Source organism: Arachis hypogaea, chromosome 13 (assembly GCF_003086295.3).
Source record: "Arachis hypogaea cultivar Tifrunner chromosome 13, arahy.Tifrunner.gnm2.J5K5, whole genome shotgun sequence".
Classification (NCBI taxonomy): Eukaryota; Viridiplantae; Streptophyta; class Magnoliopsida; order Fabales; family Fabaceae; genus Arachis; species Arachis hypogaea.
In genome coordinates this window covers 12,133,391-12,149,310 of record NC_092048.1, presented here as the reverse complement: position 1 = coordinate 12,149,310, position 15,920 = coordinate 12,133,391, and the positions used below count along the sequence as shown (strand labels likewise).

The window sequence follows — 15,920 nt, the reverse complement described above, 5'->3', positions numbered from 1 at the left end:
GAAAGGAATAGGATATTATTTCAGAATACAGGAAAACGTGCTGAAGACATCATCAACATGACTATGCTTAGCTACAAGGAGTGGAGGAGCGACAATCCCTTTTGTTGTTGATGGCAATGCCGGAGATGACATAGGGATACGCATTTGCTTGAAAATTTTAGGTGGTTACTATAAATATTTATGTTGGTTTATACCTCTAATGCTCCACATTTGTGTTGAGCTCTTTTTGTTCCAAAAAAAAAAGAGCAAAATTAAGTATGAATTTTCAAGTGAAACATTGAAAAGAACCATGGCGTAGCAATCAATACACAGGTAAATAATGAGTTCCTGGGATGCATAATGCATTAAGTGAAAAACAACCAACAATTTTGTTAATCATTAAATTCCAGATTTGAATATAGTACATCAAACCTTTCATTTTCAGAGGATGAAATGTATCAAGAATTCATAATACATATATTATTGACTTTGACCCAAAATAAAAAAGAAAAGAAAATGAAAGTGAAAGAAAAGTGGTTCAAACACAACAATCTCTGGGTCTTAATCCCGTAGAAATAGGAATTACCCTCTCTGATTATGAGCTCATGTCCATCCTTCATTTCCATATCTTTTAGTCTCATACACAATGCTTCAGAAGATAGCTAAATATGCACTTGTCTTAGAGCAACCAAAGGCCACAAATTATTTGGGAATCATCTAAGCATTACTAATCACTCGAAAATATTTGCTAACAAAAAAATTTTAGCCAAAATCAGCCAGAACTTGTCTTATTTAGCATTCATTAATTGCCAAAAAATGTTTGTTGTAGTAATTAATAAATGCTAAATAAGGTAAGTTCTGACTGTTTTTTTTATCTCTCTAGCATTACCGCCAATCGTTACAAAAAATTTGCGCTAAAACAATCCTTCAAAAGTATTGCCAAAACATGTGAAAAGCCATGCCTTTGACCTAATGTAACACTTTTTGGGTTGTCTATATAGTCTGTAGCTTCGATCTGAGGCTGACATTTTGTTGCATCAAAGGGCGTTCTTTTTGTGGCAAGCCTGGAAATGGGTTGCCTTCAGTAAACTAACGAACCTTGTAAACTAATGTCAACATGATCACCAACTTACATATAGAATAATCTAGATTTGTCCAAATTCTTTGGTCACGAAGTTTCTGCAGCAATTTTTTAACAATTCATAAAATTGTTCACATCATCTTAGTTAAATGTCAAATTCCCAGCAATTTTCAACAATTCATAAACAATAGATTAAAAATTCTTCAAAAAGGTCATAAGAAATCTTGGCCGAAAAGTCATAACAAAGAACTAAATAAAATGATTATGATACTTGATAGATATGGCTGAGCTTCAAGTTCAATCCCAAACAAACTGACTATTTATGCCATATAGCCTCCATAAGATTGGTTGAAGACACCTACAAACTATTGAATCTAACCTATTTTACCTCAAGCAAGGACTATGAATACAACAAAAATAATAAAAAGCATGGCTGAGAGATTCAATTGTGTAACAACAATTTGAAAATTGGTTTATTTACCTAAAACCAAAACCAGCAACATAATTCAACTGTGTAACTAATAATGTTGTGATTATATTAGAGAAAAGCTCAAGCACTAGCAGAATTTATTGTTTTTTATCAACATTTTTAGCCTTTAGGCCAATCTTTTTATTCTAGCAATCCAACGATATACTTTTAGCCTACATTTTAAACATTGTTAGTTAACTGTGGGTCAAAAATAATAAAGTCTGCTGACCCTCTAACATTCTTCATTATATTAATATAAGTCTTGGATCAAAACTTGCTAACAAATTTGCATGGAGATTGAAGGGCTTCAATGGATAAGCCAATATGTATTGATAAAATTTTCAAAAGGGCAAACATAACATACGCAGCTAAGGAAAGTTCCTTCTCCAAATTATATGGTCACTTGCATTATATTATATATACTTATATCCTAAAGACAGCAGTAACTATCTAGGGGTGTTCGCGGTGCGGTTTGGTTCGGTTATTTAAGAAAAAGCCATCCGATCCGATCGTTTATTAAAACTGCAGTTCGATTTTGTTCAGTTTTTTTCCAAGACCATCCAAACCAAACTAAACCAAGTAAAATCGGTTCGGTTTGGTTCGGTTTGTTCGTGTTTTTAATTAATTCAGACAAAAACAATGAACAATATGAGCACATAGCTCATCATAAATTCACAATGATAAAAAATTAAAAAAAAAAGAATCATATAAAACATATAAAAAAGGATAGGAGTGGATGCAACTTCTATAAAACAAGGAACAATCATAACAAATAATATTTATAAAAAAAACTAGATTAGTGAAAAAAAATGATTCAATCAATCATTTTGTTGGTGATCTTATATTTGCAGATTTGTTTGGAGGAGCATTACATGTCCACCACTCCATCAGTTCCACCTTCACTTTCACCAATATTATCCCTCATACTATGACCAAACTGCAAAAATATTAAGATACAACATTAAATATGATATAGCTTTAAAACTATAAGAAATGGGATTCAGAGCAGTATAGCAGTGTGCATAAATTCATTTTTTCTTTAAATCGCAATCATTTCCCCTTACTTCACAATTTAAAAAGAAGCATTAAACAAATTCATTGGTCTAACCCGCCACTTACCCTGACTCCTGTAGCAAGAACCACTATTCATGATTTGCTTTATATCAATTTCAAACTAGTGAACAAATATGAACCTACAATATGAACCTACAATAAACCATAACAGTTAATAGTAGCAGTAGAAATAATAATGATTAATTAACAAATTAAAATTAATAATTAACAAATTAAATAAAAAAGATAATAGTAGCAGCAGCCAGCAAAAATTAGAAGAAGAGAAAACAGTAAATCAAGAAGTAAAAAATCATACTGAACCAGTGAAACATGTGGTCTAGGATTGATGCATGGAGAGAAACTCACTGAACCAGTGATCCAGCAATCAGAAGCAATTTCCCTAAAGAATGAACAACAAAAAAAACAATGAACACTGAACCCAGCAATAAAGTCCTAAAATTAATAGAGGAAAAGGGTCACTAGCTCATAGAGTTCTAAAGCATACAAACAAAACAAAACATCTAGTATACTCTAGAATAGACTAGAAGGAAGGATGAAAAAGGCCATTGGAAATAATTGATTTTCATACTGTGGCCTATGATTCATCCATGGAGAGTTCTAAATATATGGTCTTCAAACCAAAAACAACTTTTCAGATATCATGATCAGTAAATACAACTTTGCTTGCTAACATCCATTCCATACAGTGGGAATTGAAAAAACAACTATTCAGGCTATGCCGTAACAATACATTGAACAATGAACAATGAACAACAATCATAAGCAATTTTAGTAAATCAACAACAAATAAAATCCGAATAGAGAATAAAAATCTAACAACCTTCGACCAAAAAATTAGAACCAACAACCCTAAACCTGTGAACCAAAATATACAAATAGAATTGAAAATCATGAATCAGAATTAACCCTAAACCCCTAAATCAAAACAGAACAAAAAGTTTAAAATTAAAAAACGAAATCAGAATCAACAACTCAACCATAAAATCAAGAACAATTCAACCAAGTATTAATTATAAATTAGAATCAATAAGACTAAACCAAAATTTAAAAATAAAAATAGATTCAGAACAACAAACCAAACATGAGGCATAGCCGCTTAGCCTCCATTACAGAAGACGATGGAGGCTCGGTGGAAACTGAGGTCGGTGGCTCGGCGCTGCTGGGAAGAACATTCCTGGGTCGGTGGGTCGGTGCTCGCTGGCGACGCTGGGCGTTGCTGGGAAGAGAACGCTGCTGCCTGCTGGGTTGGTGCTCGCTGGGAACTGGGAAGAAGGCTTCGGGTGTTGGTGGCTGGTGGGATTGCGACTTTGCGACTGCGAGGGCGAGATTGAGAGCAGCAGAGAGCGACTGCGAGGGCAAGACTAAGAGCAGCAGAGAGCGACTGTAAGATTGCGACTCTGCGAGGGCGAGACTGAGAGAAGAGAGCGAGAGAAGCTAGGTTTCGAAATTGGGGGTGATGGGGGTTATGTGACTTTAGGTCACGACTTGGGGAGTTGGGGGCTGGGGGTGTTCGCATTTGGGGTCTGGCGTCTGGGAGGGGATGGGGGTTGGTTTTTAGGGTTTTTCATAAACCGGTTCGGTTCGGTTCGGTTCGGTTAGGGTTTTTATGGTCAGAATCGAAAACCGAACCGAACCGCAATAAAAACAGCAAAACTTATTTTTTTCGTTTTTTTTGTTTTTGATTTGTTTGGTTTTTGGTTTTTTCGGTTCGGTCAGTCGGTTTAGATCGGTCTGGTTCGGTTTTGAACACCCCTATATCAATGGCAGTTTCGCATATTTAGTTACAAAAACCAAAGAATGATATAATAATTACAAGGATCCAGATAATGGTAATTAAGAAGTTTGCTTTTAATTTGTATGACAAACGATAATGAGTTCTCTATAAACATAGTATTGAGTTTAAATCTAATCACTTGCAGAGGGAAAAAGAAACATGTGCCTCCTTGCTCGCACAGGTCCTTACTGCATCATGGATTTGGCAGATGGGGATTATCAAACACTTTTTAGGCATCTTTCTCATTGGCCACTGGTAAAGATATTAGGGATTCGGGCCTGCATATTGAATTGGGTACTAGTCTCACCCCAATATTGTATTATGCTTGAAATAGACAAGTTATGGATAATCAATTTTTGATGGGGAACAAGAGGACGTGAATTTCTTCTTATCTCTGCCACATGACTAAATAGTGGCCTCACGTACTAAAATCAAATGTGAGCTGTTCTGAGACCTGAATTCTTGTCTTTGAGCTTCAATTATTGTTGCTGTGATTTCACAACTGATGGTTTTCAGTGGCTAAGAGAAGGAGAGGTTGAATCTTAGCCCCCTTTTTGAAAAGTAACACTTGCTGGTCTTCAGGAGACTTTTTGATTTTTGTCTCGTCCCTAGCCACGAGACTTTTATTTTTATCTCGTCACTTGGCACGAGATATTTTTCAGTTTTAGCTTCTGTGCAGTAGAAACAGAAATGGAGTAGAGAAGAGAGAAAATTACACCCAGATATATCCTTGATGAGTTTGGAAAACTCTAAACTAAATTGATGATGATCAAACATCATTAACAGCAAAATTATTAATCTAATCATGTGTTAATTAATTTTGCTGTGCAGGATTTTTCTATTGGGCCGGAAAATAAAATGTTGCAAACCCAAATTAAAAACCAGCCTTGTTGCATAATTATATACTAAGTGGCTGAAATTTTATATTGTTGGGCCAAGCTTAATGTTGCTTACAACCAAGCCCATGGTTAATTTTTGATGAGAGCTCTTATGTTTGATCTGAAACAATTTTCATCAAGAAAGCAAATGTTAACCAAATGGGCCAAGTTCAATGTTGATTACAACCAAACCCATGGTTAATTTTCTATGAGAGCTTCCTATGCTTGATCCAAATCCATCAGGAAAGCAAATGTTGTTAATTGGGCCAGATTTAATATTTGATGCAACTAAGCCCAATTATATGCAATGCTAATTCCTCATGCATTACCCGAAAACAATGAAGAAGGAACCCAAATTGTTTTCAACAGATCCAAAAATTCAAACATGTGTTGGATTTCAAATTACACTCAACTATCATTTATTACATGGGAACTATGAGAGAGAAATTGACAAAGTGATGTGATTGCAAGCACCAAGGCTACACGTTTGTCAGTAAAAAGAGAAAGGGAAATTAATTCACTTTTATCTTTTGTTTCATTAACTACTATTTCTCTTTCCTCTCTCTCATCTCTTTCTTGCTTCTTCTTTGGTCTTTGTCCAGTAAACCATGGACGCCGTGCTCATTAACCAACAGAAGGAAGAAGCTGCATGCATCAAGACCATCAAGCTAATGATGGCAAGAAAATATACTAAAATAAAAATGAGCTGTGGCTAAGATACTTACCAAATGTGGTCAGATTTGGTGAGGTTATCTTGAGCTTTGCATGCTCAAAGAGGTAGAAGAAGATCTCGGCCAGCAAGGGAGATTCTTGAAGCATGGCTTGTCTTTGATTCTGCTCAACCACCACAGGGAGTAGCTAGAGTGGCGAAGTGATGGTTGAAGGCAGAGATTGAAGCAGATGAAGTCATCATCATCATGAAGCATCAAGGGCCAGAATTCCATCTTGGAGAGCAAGCCAAGGATGGAGAGCTCGGATTGATGAAGGGTGATGATCAAGAAAGGACTAGAGGTAATTGCATGTTGGTTAATGCATGGTTATCTCTTCTCTCTCTTTGTGGCTGAACCGGTTTTGTTGAAGGAGGAAGAAGTTGGTTCGGTTTTGGCTTCAATAAGTGGAGGCTCCCCTCTTCTATAATAAGGGTAGACAGCCACTGTTTGAGGCAAGGAGAAAATTTGAGAGTGCAAGGCACAGAGTTCTCAGAGCTACCTGAGCTAACAGTTTTTCTCTTCTCCTTCAATATTTTCTGTTTTGTATTTTTCTGTTTAATTTTGTCATGTCTTGAGTCTCATGGTAAAAGGCAAACAGTGAGGTTTGTAATGAAAAATCCATAGAGCGGAAAAAGGCAGAGAGTGCAAAATTAAAAGAAAAAGCCATAGATGTCTTAGAGTTCCTTTGTTCATCTATGTTGTGTTTCATGATTCTGTGGGAATCCCCTTGTAAGTTGGGTTAGCACTTTACAAGTTGTAATCAGATTGATTATAGTAAAATTCCATCATGGTTGTGATGGAGACTGGATGTAGGCTGCACTGCACTTAGCAGCTGAACCAGGATATATCTGGGTGTAATATTTCTTCTCTCCTACTTCATTTCTGTTTTCTACTGCACAGGAGCAAAAACTAAAATATCTCGTGCCAAGTGACGAGACAAAACAAAATGTCTCGTGGCAAGTGACGAGCAAAAACAAAATGTCTCGTGTCCAGAGATGAGCTAAAACAGAAAAACCTCTTCTGTATTCAGCTAGTGTCAGCAACATAAAAAGGGGACTAAGATTCAACCCCCCCTTCTCTTAGCCAATGAAACCATCAATTGGTATCAGAGCTTGGTCTCAAAGAGATCAAGCTTTGCAGCTTGGAGTAAAGATCCCTATGGCGGAAAACAGTGGCGCAAATGTGGTGTCCTACAATCTGACTGAGGGTCAATCAAGCAATAGACCTCCTCTTTTCAATGGGAAGAATTATACTTATTGGAAGGAGAGGATGAAGATATTTGTGCAAGCAGTGGATTACAGACTGTGGAAAATCATCTTAGAAGGACCTCAATATCCAACTGATACAAGTGCCGAAGGAGTTGTTTCTCTCAAACCAGAAGCAAGCTGGACCGAGGAAGATCGGAAGAAGGTGGAGTTAAATGCCAAGGCAGTAAACCTACTCAATTGCGCTATCAGCTTTGAGGAATACCGACGGGTATCAAGATGCACAACGGCAAAGGAAATCTGGGACAAATTGCAAATCACCCATGAAGGAACCACCATTGTCAAGAAGACTCGGGCAGATATGCTAAACAGAGAGTATGAAACGTTTGCAATGAAGGAAGAAGAGTCCATTGATGAACTGTTTGAACGGTTCAATGCTATCATTGTTGGCTTAGATGCTCTAGGAATTACACATTCTGATTCTGTGCTAGTGAGAAGAGTGTTGAGATGTCTCACAAAAGACTGGGAAACTAAAGCTTTAATTATTTCTGAGAGCAGTAGCTTAGACTCCATGACACTTGATGATTTGAGAGGAAATCTTCTTGCTTTTGAAAATACCTATTTAAAAAAGGATACAAAAAAGAAAGGAATTGCATTTTCTTCTGTGACTAACCCTCTGGATGATGAATCTAGTGATAACTCTTCTGAAAATGAGTTTGTTTTATTTGCAAAAAAATTCAGGAAAATGGCTAAGCTCAGAGGCAAAGGCAGCAGCACAAGGAGAATAAAGAAAGACCTTAGCAAGGTAACTTGCTATAATTGCAAGGAAATGGGGCATTTCAAATCTGATTGTCCCAAGCTGAAAAAGGAGGAAAGGCCAAAAAGAGGAAACAAGAAAGGACTGATCGCCACATGGGAAGACTTGGAGAATGACTCTGATGATGATGATGAAGAAACCGAGACCAAGTCACAAACATGTCTCATGGCAGACCACATAGATCAGGTAGTCTTTCATAACCCTAACACTGAAGATCTCCATCTTATGATAGACCACCTTTCTGAAAAAATAAGATGTTTTCTGCTGGAAAATCAAGAACTTGAACAGCAAACTACCATTCTTAAGGCCGAAAACAGTTTTCTAAAAGAAAAAGTGAGAGAGGCCGAAACTGCTTGTGATCTTGTTGAAGAAAATAAGCAGTTAAGAGCCCAAGTTAGGAGCTGTGAAAGTAACCATTGTGTTCTTGCATATGTGGACTGTTTTAAACAAAATGAAGAGTTGCTTAAAAAGGTTAAAAGACTTGAGGAAGACTTGGCCAAATTTACACAAAGTTCTGAAAGTTTAAATCACATCTTGGCTAGTCAAAAACCTCTTTATGATAAGGCTGGGTTGGGGTTTCATAAATCTGAAAATTCACATTTTGAAAATATTGCTTCATCTTCTAATGACACAAGATTTCAAGATCCCACCTACTTTAACAAAAAGGCAACTCCAAGGTTTTGTAGACTATGCAATCGGAATGGACACTTTCCCATTCAATGCTTTTTCGGTGAAAGAATGGTTGGTGACAAAGTTTATAAAATTGTTTTTGATTACAATGGCTTAGGACATAGAAGATGGTTTAACGTAAAAGGATCCAAAAAGATTTGGATACCTAAGGTTAATTAAGCATTGTTTTGTAGGTTTGCCTAGCATCCAAGAGGAAGGAAAATGTGTGGTATATGGACAGCGGATGCTCTAGGCATATGACCGGAAAGGCAACCTTCTTCATAAAGCTTGATGACTATGATGGAGGACTTGTCACTTTCGGTGATGATGCAAAAGGAAAAATTGTGGCTGTTGGGAAAGTTGGTAAAAACTTTTCTTCTTGTATAAATGATGTTCTCCTTGTACATGGCTTGAAACATAATTTGCTTAGTGTTAGTCAACTTTGTGATTTGGGTTTTGAAGTTATCTTTAAGAAATTTGTTTGTTTAGTTGTGTGTGAAAAAACTGGGAATGTTCTTCTTGAAGCTAAAAGATGCAACAATGTGTATGGATTAACTCTTGAGGATTTAAAGGAACAAAATGTAACATGCTTCACATCTTTTGAATCTGAAAAATGGCTTTGGCATAGAAAGTTGGGACATGCTAGCATGTATCAAATTTCTAAGCTAGTCAAAAGAAATTTGGTTAGAGGAATCCCAAACATCAAGTTTGATAAGGATCTTACTTGTGACACTTGTCAATTAGGCAAACAAGTAAAATCCTCTTTTAAATCAAAAGATGGAATCTCTACCAAAAGGCCATTGGAAATGTTACATATTGACCTTTTTGATCCTACTAGAACTCAAAGTTTAGGAGGTAAATACTATGGTCTTGTGGTGGTAGATGATTACTCTAGATTTGGTTGGGTACTTTTCCTTGCTCATAAGAATGATGCCTTTCATGCTTTTTCCACCCTTTGTAAGAAAATTCAAAATGAAAAGGATTTGAAAATTGCCCATTTGAGAAGTGATCATGGAAGAAAATTTGAAAATCAAGATTTTGAAAATTTCTATGATGACTTAGGGATTTCTCATAATTTTTCATGCCCTAGAACCCCCAACAAAATGGGGTGGTTGAAAGAAGGAATAGAAGCCTTCAAGAAATGACTAGGGCTATGTTATGTGAGAGTGAAATTCCTAAATTCTTATGGGCTGAGGCTGTGAACACAGCATGTTATATTTTGAATAGAACAATCATTAGAAAGGGGTTAAAGAAAACACCTTATGAGCTATGGAAAGGAACCCCTCGAAATCTTAAGTACTTTCATATTTTTGGATGCAAATGTTTTGTACTTAATAATAAGGAAAACCTTGGAAAATTTGATCCAAAATCATATGAAGGAATGTTTGTTGGATATTCCACCACAAGCAAGGCCTATAGAATTTATCTCAAGGAGCATAGGACAATAGAGGAATCCATACATGTTACTTTTTGTGATTCTAACTTAATTCCCAGTATTGTGAAGGATATTGATTCAGATTATGAAGATGGAACAAGCAAAGAAATTCCCAAATCTGTCCAGAATGAAGAATCTGTCAGCCCTGTTCTGTCTCGTCAGATTGGAGGAGACACTTCCATTTTGTCTCCTGAACAGGCACGAGCAACTGAAACAGTGAGACCACCAGAAGTTCATCAAAGTCCTACACCTGTCCGAAAGCCTAGAGAATGGAAGTCTATGAGAGGTTATCCTCATGATTTCATCATTGGTGATCCTTCTCATGGCGTAACAACAAGATCCTCCACCAAAAGGCAAACCGAACCTAGCAACTTTGCTTTCTTGTCACAAATGGAGCCCAACAATGTCAAACAAGCTCTTAAAGATCCATCATGGGTCAAGGCCATGCAAGAGGAGCTAGCTCAATTTGACAAGAATGAGGTTTGGACATTAGTACCCTATTCGGATGGTATGAAGGTAACGGGTACTAAGTGGGTCTTTAAAAATAAACTTGGTGAGGATGGACAAGTTGTTCGTAACAAGGCTAAATTAGTGGCCCAAGGTTACGATCAAGAAGAGGGTATAGATTTTGATGAGTCTTTTGCTCCGGTAGCTAGAATGGAAGCAATTCGATTGCTTCTTGCCTATGCCGCCCATAAAGGTTTCAAAATGTTTCAAATGGATGTTAAATGTGCTTTCCTTAATGGTTTTATTGATAGAGAAGTGTATGTGGCACAACCCCCCGGTTTTGAACATAAAGAGTTTCCAAATCATGTTTTCAAATTAACTAAAGCCCTTTATGGTCTTAGACAAGCTCCAAGAGCTTGGTATGAAAGGCTTAGTGCCTTCTTGTTGGAAAATAAATTTCAAAGGGGTACCACCGACACTACTTTATTTATTAAAGCATCTAATGATGATATACTTCTTGTTCAAGTTTATGTTGATGATATTGTATTTGGTTCGGCCAACATTTCCTTGTGTGAAGAGTTTGGAAAACTCATGACTAGTGAGTTTGAAATGAGTTTAATGGGAGAGCTTACTTTCTTTCTTGGACTCCAAATTAAACAAACTCCTAGTGGTACTTTTATTTACCAAGGAAAATATGCAAAAGAACTTATTAAAAAGTTTGGCCTAGAAAACTCCAAAGCAATGGGTACACCAATGCATCCCAACACAAAACTTGAAAAGGATGATGATGGTCAAGATGTGGATGAAACAAAGTATAGAGGAATAATAGGTTCACTCATGTACCTTACCTCCTCTAGACCGGATATTGTTCAAAGTGTGGGTGTATGTTCAAGATTTCAATCTCACCCAAAAGAATCCCATCTTACGGCTGTTAAACGCATCATTAGATACATTAAGGGAACTTGTGATTATGGGTTGTGGTATCCTAAATCTGATGAATTTTGTGCAGTAGGGTTTTGTGATGCAGATTATGCGGGAGATAGAGTGGATAGAAGAAGCACGTCCGGCATGTGTTGCTTCCTTGGAAGCTCACTTAACATGTGGTCAAGCAAGAAACAAGCCACAGTGGCTTTATCCACAGCTGAAGCAGAATACATTTTCGCATCTGCATGTTGCACTCAATTAATTTGGTTAAAAACACAATTGGAAGATTACAAATTAAAAATCAATAGTATACCCCTATTTTGTGATAATATGAGTGCCATAAATATTTCAAAAAATCCTGTTTTGCACTCAAGAACAAAGCACATTGAAATTAAATATCATTTCATTAGAGAACATGTGCAAAAGGGTACTATTGATATTCAATTTGTAAAATCTGAAGACCAAATTGCTGATATTTTTACAAAACCTCTCTGTGAAGACAGATTCTGTACCTTGAGTAAAAGTTTGGGAATGTTTGATTTAAGTCTTATTGAAAATCTGTGAATTTGTGACTCTGTTCAGTTTTTGCTCGTAGGGTTGGACGAGATAAAAAAAATCATGGCTTGATGGAAGAGCTGTGGTCAAGGGGGAGGCAGCGCATAATTCAAAATTTTATGGGCCCCACCAAAAATTCCTTGACCCCACCTTAACAGTTATGGTAGTTATCTTTCTACAAATAAGAATCTTCCTCTTGTGTCATCAAATCTCCTTGGAAGTGGTTATTGTCAAATCAAATCCCTATATCCATCTAATCCCTTGATTTAAGGCAACAACTTTTCAGTTTTGGATTTCAAAAGTTAAAAGGGAAATCATTTTTTTGGATAATAACCACCCATTATGGTCATTAACCGTCCACTAATGGTCATTACTCTCCATATTCTCTTTCCAAACCCCATTAAATGCGTTCACCCACCTTGTCTCTCTCCCTCTCTCAATTCGGTTATCACCACTACCCTTTCATATTCCACTCCCCATTACCATGAAAAAGAAAACCGCGCCAAGAAAGAGTGAAAGAATTCTTCTTTCTCAAAAACCATCAACACCCCAAACGCACACTCATATCCACATACATTCTACTTCCTCATCCTCTCCCTCACCTCCAACCAAACAAACCGAAGCCATGAGAAGAAAGGTAGTGGCCCAAAAGAGTTCCGGAAGAGGACGAAACAGGAAGAACAAGGACCCCCAAGAGGAAGAAGAGCAAGAATCTTATACTTCTCCCATTCCATCACCTCCACCCTCATCACCGAAGCGGACTACTCCTGGAAAAAGCTCCCAGAAGAATCAGGGGTTTGCACTCAATGACACTACTGAACCTCCAAACTTGGAATCCGTGGAATTTAGAGACAAATATGGCAAGACTCACTCCCACTTTGATCCAAGCAGATTTAACTCTTGCACCTCTTTTGAGTTTTATAAGGAGGTTATGGAGAAGCGTCATTTGTGCACAACTTATCTTGTTAGCCTTGAAAATCTCACCAACAAGGGCATCAACGTTTCTCCTCTGTTTGAACTACTCAACTGGAAACCTTTGCTTCTCATTCAGAAACCAGTCTACCCTGGTCTTGTTCGAGAGTTTTATGCCAATATGCGGCTCATTGATGGCACCCTTCATTCCTATGTCAAAAGGGTTCAAATAGCCCTTGATGCTGAGACTATTGGAGCGGCCCTGGGCTTCAAGGATGAAGGACCGCAAGCATACATGGTGGAAAAATGGGACACACAAGTTGGCGTTCCATACAAGACTGTTCTCAAGCACATTTGCGAAAACCTTTCTGGATTGCATGGCACCATACCAACACATAAAGCTCTAGGACCGGTCAATTCTCTGCTTCACCGTATCATCACATATATTCTGACTCCCCAAAGCGGCTCACACAACTGAGTAACATTTTCTGACTGTCTCATCTTATTTGCTTTGGTTACCTCTACTCCTATATCCTTCGGTTATATTATGATTAGGCACATGTGGGATTCTGTTAGAAGCACCCGAAAGGCTAACCTGCCTTGTGGTATGTTTTTAACTAGAATATTTGAGTACTTTAAAGTTGATTTGTTAAATGAAGCTGTAGAAAACAAGGTGTCTTCAATCAGAGGAGCAGGAGCAACTAAGGAAACCAAAGGGCGACAAACTGGTGCATCGGATAGTGACCATGAAGGCAGACCAGAATCTTCCAAAACAATGAAGTCCATCAAACAGATTTTGGGAGAATTTTCGAACATGGCAGATTTGATGTATCGGTCAGCCAAAGAAACCCGTAAGCAAGCCTTTGACAGTGAGAAAGCTTGGAAAAATTGCAAAGACAGGGTCAATCTGATGATGGAACATTTTAAAGAAGATTTGGGAGATGATAGTGTCGGAGATGCTGAAGAACAACTTAATTTTTCAGATGATTAGTGACTGTTTCTTTACTCTGTTTGATATAGGCTCCACTAGGCTCAATCTATTTTTTGTATGAGCATGACTTGATACTCACTGCTCTAGGATACTCTCTAGGATATTGTGATATACTCTTGCTACTTTGCTTTGAATATTTTGCTATGTTTTGATCATGTTTTGTGCAGGTGCTCCCCATGATGACAAAAGGGGGAGGAAATTTTAGTTCCAAAATTGAAATTGGAACGAAACAGGGGCTGAAAAAACAGGGGAACAGGGGATGAAATTTTCAAAATTGAAAATTTATGATCACCCTTGTTCAAAGAATGCATGTGTTAGTGCATTCACTATATTGCTTGAACTACATTTGGTTTATGATGATGTTTGATTTTGATGCCTGGCTGTTGACTCATCATTGATAAATTTGTTGGATTGAAAACTTATTTTTGGCAGTTCCTTTAAATTGTGCAATGTATTAAAACTGCCTTGTTTTGATCATGTGTATTTCAAATATTTTTCACATCATTTTGTTTTGCTCTGATATACTACAAGAAATGTTTGGAAAATATTTGGATAAATTTTTGTTTGTATGAAAATGTTTGAGCAGTAAATCAGTTTATGATATCAAATAAGTTTTTTGATTATCAATTAAAACTACTCATAAATCAAGCATTTAGCATCATAAAATATGCTAAATAACATTACTACTTGAAGCTTGATTTAAAAATGTTACAGGTTGAGTGCTTCCCTTGGTAACATAAGCATACATCAAGGGGGAGCATTGTGACATTTTGAAAGGGGGAGAAATTCAAATTCAAAGGGAGTATTCTTTACTCAATCTCTAATATTTTTCCCATTTCAATTTTAATGATGTTTGTCATCAAGGGGGAGATTGATGAGTTTGGAAAACTCTAAACTAAATTGATGATGATCAAACATCATTAACAGCAAAATTATTAATCTAATCATGTGTTAATTAATTTTGCTGTGCAGGATTTTTCTATTGGGCCGGAAAATAAAATGTTGCAAGCCCAAATTAAAAACCAGCCTTGTTGCATAATTATATACTAAGTGGCTGAAATTTTATATTGTTGGGCCAAGCTTAATGTTGCTTACAACCAAGCCCATGGTTAATTTTTTATGAGAGCCTCTTATGTTTGATCCGAAACAATTTTCATCAAGAAAGCAAATGTTAACCAAATGGGCCAAGTTCAATGTTGATTACAACCAAACCCATGGTTAATTTTCTATGAGAGCTTCCTATGCTTGATCCAAATCCATCAGGAAAGCAAATGTTGTTAATTGGGCCAGATTTAATATTTGATGCAACTAAGCCCAATTATATGCAATGCTAATTCCTCATGCATTACCCGAAAACAATGAAGAAGGAACCCAAATTGTTTTCAACAGAGCCAAAAATTCAAACATGTGTTGGATTTTAAATTACACTCAACTATCATTTATTACATGGGAACTATGAGAGAGAAATTGACAAAGTGATGTGATTGCAAGCACCAAGGCTACACGTTTGTCAGTAAAAAGAGAAAGGGAAATTAATTCACTTTTATCTTTTGTTTCATTAACTACTATTTCTCTTTCCTCTCTCTCATCTCTTTCTTGCTTCTTCTTTGGTCTTTGTCCAGTAAACCATGGACAAAATGCTCATTAACCAACAGAAGGAAGAAGCTGCATGCATCAAGACCATCAAGCTAATGATGGCAAGAAAACATACTAAAATAAAAATGAGATGTGGCTAAGATACTTACCAAATGTGGTCAGATTTGGTGAGGTTATCTTGAGCTTTGCATGCTCAAAAAGGAAGAAGAAGATCTCGGCCAGCAAGGGAGATTCTTGAAGCATGGCTTGTCTTTGATTCTGCTCAACCACCACAGGGAGTAGCTAGAGTGGCGAAGTGATGGTTGAAGGCAGAGATTGAAGCAGATGAAGTCATCATCATCATGAAGCATCAAGGGCCAGAATTCCATCTTGGAGAGCAAGCCAAGGATGGAGAGCTCGGATTG

General features: G+C 37.0%; 1 long non-coding RNA gene across 1 annotated transcript; it reads right to left on the bottom strand.

The window, feature by feature from the left end:
* Positions 1 to 2,169: 2,169 nt before the first annotated feature.
* On the bottom strand, positions 2,170 to 4,137 carry LOC112737239 (uncharacterized). The gene is made up of 4 exons (XR_003168921.2): positions 3,680 to 4,137; positions 2,899 to 2,982; positions 2,649 to 2,735; positions 2,170 to 2,466 (listed from the first exon to the last, which is right to left on the bottom strand). It is a non-coding gene; the product is annotated as an uncharacterized lncRNA (long non-coding RNA).
* Between the last annotated feature and the right edge of the window lie 11,783 nt (positions 4,138 to 15,920).